The sequence below is a fragment of the Onychostruthus taczanowskii genome, unplaced genomic scaffold, assembly GCF_017590055.1.
Source record: "Onychostruthus taczanowskii isolate IOZ18803 unplaced genomic scaffold, ASM1759005v1 scaffold19, whole genome shotgun sequence".
Classification (NCBI taxonomy): Eukaryota; Metazoa; Chordata; class Aves; order Passeriformes; family Passeridae; genus Onychostruthus; species Onychostruthus taczanowskii.
Window position 1 is genome coordinate 1862603 of NW_024499128.1, and position 5753 is coordinate 1868355.

At 41.0% G+C, this 5753-nt stretch overlaps 1 protein-coding gene across 5 annotated transcripts in view; it reads left to right on the forward strand.

The window, feature by feature from the left end:
• The window catches only part of RBFOX1 (RNA binding fox-1 homolog 1), a 1146709-nt gene extending 1144895 nt beyond the window's left edge, over positions 1-1814 (forward strand). For all 5 annotated transcript variants that reach the window (XM_041401522.1, XM_041401524.1, XM_041401523.1 and 2 more), the window contains one exon: positions 1-1814. This exon is cut by the window's left edge. The gene's annotated coding sequence lies outside the window, so the exon portion shown is untranslated.
• Positions 1815-5753: the final 3939 nt, after the last annotated feature.

A 5753-nucleotide genomic window follows, 5' to 3' on the forward strand; every position in this document is an offset into this window, starting at 1 on the left:
TATCATTGCTGACTTTTATATTATGGGAGGGAAAAAAATAATAAAAAAAAAAAAACAATAATAAAAAGGAGATAAAAGCACTGTTTCTATTTTTTTCTTTTTTTTCCAAAAAAGAAAGTAATAAAAACTTAAATTCTTTGTACCAGTAAAAAAAAAAAAAAAATGTATAAAATTTACATCCGTGCAGTGGAGTTGTTAAGTTCTAGAAATACACAGCCTATGATGCTTTAGACTTAGCCTAGTAGACCAACTGTTAGAGACAGACGTATCATTTTTATGGAATTATATGATAATCATATTCAGATTTATATAAGCATTTTACAAGTATTGCAATCATTGAGTAGAGATAATCATGGTATTTTCATCAGCTTGGTACTTTTTGAAACATGACTGTGTCGTGTAAGCAATCTGCAATTTTTCAAGGCGTGACAACTCGCCCCCGCTGTTCGATTTCCAAACCCCACCATTCGATTTCCAAACCCAAACTGAGGCCATTCTGCTCAATATTGGGCCCAAGACCACTTTTGCACCTGGGACAAAAGCAGGACCTTCTCCCACCCCAGCGCTCCTGGGAAGAGCCGCCGCTCGCGCCCCGGCCGGCGCCGCCCAGCAGCGCCTGGGAAACGCTTCCAGGCACCATTGAAAAATTGCAGTTTGTCTGTGCATATGTTTGGACTCTTTCCATGTTGTCCTGTTTACAAGTTAACCTAAGTTGGGGTGTTTGTCACGGGTCTTCTTGGTTTTGTATTTAAATAAATAACGCGGCAAAGCGTCCCGCCAGGGGTTTGCTGCAGGTAGTTATATCCTCATGTGTAACGTGCTGCCTCCCGGCCAGCACCTTAGTAAATGATCAACTCACCGCTGTGAACCTGCCAACTTGCTATAACAACTCTGCTTTAAAAAAAAGTGTTTGTGATCAGGCTTTCTCTTTGTCATCGTATGTGCATGCAGTATGATCAGTTGAACAATAACCATCAATAAAGTTTCACAAGATTTGAAAACGAAGTTTCTGTAGCATTTATATCTAAGGATGATAAATAAATTATCTTTAAAATTGAAACAGAGAGAGAAAGAGACTATATTAATCGATGAAAAATGGGGCAGTAACATGTGTTTATACTGGTGAGGGAATGAACCGAAATTTATTAAGAGTTCTATCCCCACACTTATTATGTAAGATATTCAAAACAAGCCTCCTATTAATAAAAAGAAAAAGTAAATTTTGTTTAAACACCATGATGAAAGCAAATTGAAAAATGTTTACCAAATGTTAGGCTTCCAATTTAAAGTGTGGATGAGACATCTTTTCTGGAATTGCACACACAAAATGTCTAATGTAGAGAATAACAGAATTTATTTGCAATTTTAATTTTCATGAGATGGCTTTACAGCTCCCACTCTCCAAATGATTATATGGCGTTTTAGTCTATTAAAATTATCTTGAAAGGTTGAGGGTGCAGCCCATATTAGAAAATATTTTGTTTATAAAACTCCTACAGTACTCCTAGTAGTCATTTTAAAATGTATGTCTGAAATAGTTATGTAAGAAAAGCATTTGAAATTTTTTTACAATATATATTGGGAATGTTTTCACTTATATAAATAACTACTGATAATATGACTTATGAAAAAATTATTACTACCATATGTGGAATATAGTGACTTCTAAACAGATTTAAAAAAAAACAAAACCCTACAAACCCAGAAAATGTGTATATCTGTCTTTAGAAATTAGTGTTTATATCACAACCGTGATTTGTGAATAAAGAAAAATGGTTTGTAATATCAAAATAAAAGCTTAGTCTGAAAAGGTACAAATCCGTTGGTGTTCCAAGTCATTTTGCTTTCCCTGCTGGAGTGTGGGTGCCAGGGCTGTGCCCACGGTGAGCCCCCAGCGCTCTCCTGTGGGGCACGGGGCTGTTCCTGCTGGGGCTGGCTCCCACCCAGGGCCAGCCCTGCCCGCGGGGCGTGTGGGGGCTGCTGTCCGTGTGTCTGTCCCTGTGTCCGTGTGTGCGCCCCCGGCAGCCCCGCAGGCCTGGGACAGCCAGCACGGCTCTGGGCTCGAGGTTTGCTTCCCAAGATGACAAGTTCCACCACCAGCATCGGCTGTGCTTTCCAGGCACCACTGCATGATACATGGGGAATAACTGGGGTTTGTTCATAGGGTGAGAAAGGAATGTTCCAGACTGCAGTTAGCCTCCCACTGAGAGAACTCCCCTTTCATGGCCAGTGCCTGTTTCTGTGCTCCTCAGGGGCAGGGAAGCAAGCAAAGATAGCTGTTCCAGAGGCTCCTCCTGGCACCACGCCACAAGAAAGGTGTCCACGTGCTGCAGTTCTGTGCCCATTAGCCCAGCAGGTCCAGGTGAGGCTGGTGAGAGTAACATGTGCCATGTCACAAGCATGCCAACGGAGTTATGTGACTCTTCTACCTGGGTTCCCATTATACTCTGATTTAACAGAGGAAGACAAGACAGAGAGGAGGGATTCAATATTGCCTGGGTTGCAGTTTAGCAGGAAGTTTTATTCTACCAAGTGCCTGAATCCTTTCAGGAAGCTAAAGAGAAGAAACCTTGCTAGGAATGGTGGGGAGATATTATGCTGTGCTTAATTTAAATCTTTATATGACATAGAAGCGCTAAATGTCCAAGTGCACTCTCCTGTACATCAGGTGTGATGGATGCCTTGCACTGCTTCCCTCGGTGCTGGATGAATGACTGAGGTGGAAATACTGGGTAAAATTTGGGCTGAAGGCAGGCAAGAAGCATCCTGGCAGATAAACACAAGTGGGACACATAGACACACATGGAGAACCTGAAATGCCACATAATTTTTACATGGTTGAATTAATCTGCTTTTGTCTGGTATCATTACTTATGTCTAATGCAGCAGTGCTTCCTTTCTTGGCCAACACATGCTAAATTAATAAAAACTTTTTTGAACAATTGGCCAGAGAATAAGGAAAGTCCCACGTGTAACCAAAAGAGAAAAAACCAGCCATCCTTGCATGGTATTTTATTCCAACTAAAGTCCCTATACAGCTTTAATTGTCTAGCCAAAATTAAAATAAAGCTTTATAGAAGATCTTAGAGCTGCCCCTGTGTAGGATGTTCTGTACTACTCTGTCCTTGGTCATCTTTTTGGGCATTCAAGTTGTTTATTAGCTTCTAATTTGGGTAAAATTTAAGGATTTTTTTTTTTTTTTAAACTAGGATTTAGTTTTCTTTAACTTTCTGGGAACCTTGTCTTCAGTTTCAATTGCTGTCATGTCATATTACTGTTTCTTGCCTCAAGTGATTTTTTTGCAAGTTTGACATGTTCCTCTTGCCACATTTTTTCAGTTTTACAGTACAGATGCATGAGGAAAAAAGGCTGTGCAAATCATTTCCTCCCTAAAGTAGAGCTGAAATATCATCATTTTGGTAGGTGTAAGGGAGAGAAGAAAAAAGAAGACAAAAAGTAAAATAAAAAGTAACCTTGTTTCTGTGGGAAGAGAAGATTTGAGTGGGAGGTGAGATCAGAAGGGAGACAATGATTTTGGGAGGTCTTTGAAGAATTTATGAAAGTGTCATCAAAAAGAGTCATTTTCCAGTATTATAAAAGTTTATCTTGATGCTTCATTTATACCTAAAGGGCATATGCTTCACCTCTCACTGTAACAGGAGCTTTATGCTGAGCCTTTCCAGACTATCCAGGCAGCTTTCATGCCTCTCCAGCACTTCCCCAGTGCTCTGCATACCAATAATTGTCTCACAGCACTTCACAAAAAGCACAATGGATGTGGACTAGGATCAGAGGAAGAAATGGGCAGTATATGCCACTATACCATCAACTTCAGTCTTTTCCTGAGGTAAGACAGAGATGAGCAGAGGGAGAGGTAAAATATTAGAAATACTTTTAGATCCAAGAGCGCGTCCTTATTTTCTCACATGGAAAAGAAAGGTTTTTATTTCATGCTGTATTTAATTCTGTAGGTGTATTTCCTATATCCACACAGAGGATGAGTGCCATGCCACAGCAGTGTAGTTGTAGCAGGGATGTGACTCCCTGGCTGTGGCTGGCTGGGACACAGCTCCTGCTGGCAGCAGGGCAGTGGAACACACAGGCTGCCCACTTGTGAAGGGCAGATACTTAGAATTATGTCCATGAAGGGACCTGGAAATAACAATGTCATTTGAGGTGTCCAGGCAGGCAGCATTCAGGGCCAGAAGCTGCTGCTCAGCTCTTTAGCTCTCTACAGGAGATGCTGTCACTCTTCAGGTTCCTACATAATGTCCTGCCAGGCACTCAGGGTAGGTGACCTTGCTTTGTGTGCTTTGCAGCGCCTGGCAGGGCGCAAAGAATGAGTTTTGGGTGGAAGGGAAGGTGGAGGTGATTGCCATGACATCATGCTCAAGGCATTCACAAATGGATGTGGGAGATTGCTTTTAGAAGTCTTCCCTTAGCTCAGTTTATACAGGATTTTTTTTCCACATGTAGTTGCTGTGAGTATATAGGGTCAGGTTGTTCTCAATTCCTCTGTTAAAGACCCTCCAATTCACTTAAACAATTAGTCATTGAGAAACACTTCTAGGGTAGTCTGCTGGCTGGGACTCTGCCCTGGATTCCAGTCCCTGCTCCACATCACAGTGAATAAATCCTGCCTCCATGGCCCTACTGCTTGGTTAAAGGGGATTGGGTGACCGTGGAGTGTCCCTTCTCCATCCCATGGGAGAGACTGGCTCCTCATAGCTCCTATTCCAAAAGGGATTTACAGTTGAAAATTCAAACTGGAGGAAAGCTTGTTGTTAAGGTGCTTTAGAGCCCTCCAGCCTTCTTGCTGCTGAGCCCTGCTGGGCTGGGTTTGCTCTGTGAGCTGTGATTTACCCTTCACTGCCTGGGCAGCTTCTGTGCCTGGCCAGTTTAATGATCTCACTCTTTAGCAACAGGCCTGTGAGTCAGGAGTTCAGGATGTAGGAAAACTGTTAAATAAAACATAAGTGAATGCAAAAATAATCGTTTAATGGACATTATGAAAGGACAGTAAACCAAACAGTTCAGTCCAATGGATGATGTATAACATCTAAACAAATATGACAACTAATTAAGGATTAGGTTCTGTGTTTTGGATGACAGGCCTTATAAAAATGAACAGCTAGGTTATGTTGGAGGAAAAAAAAAACCCTGCATTTTGCAAATGTCAGGCAGACAGCTCAGTAAGCAGAAAAGCTCAGTTATCCAATTAAAATAAATGTGCAGTGTTCTCAATATAAAGAGCTAAAGCATCCTTATGTCGAGGAGGTAAGATGCTGAAATATAAGTGGAACAAAAAGTGCTCTCTATAAAGAATAATGTAATCTATCAAGATTAACATTTTGCATGCTGGCAAAGCCAGATAGTAATGTATTTCAATTCCTGAAATTGGAAACATTAGACTAAGATCAGTACCAATTTAAACCCCAGGTAACCCCAAATATTGAATTGAATTAATTATTTACAACCATGAAGGGATAATAACTTGCCCTGATGTCTTCTGTGGGAAATAGATATTTACAGTAGGTGCTCTCCTATTCCCCATAATCCTCCCTGGTACTTCATGTGAAATGTAATTACAAGTTGCATAAATGCAATTTAGGAAAAATCTTCCACTAGAAATAATTCTGATTTATTCAGGAGTTTGATTCCTGTCCTGAGGAAGAATAAGGCTGGTTTGAACATTGTCGTATGCATGGGGTATCAGGGAGAGGCCATAAAGTTTCAAGGCCACCAGTAGGAGA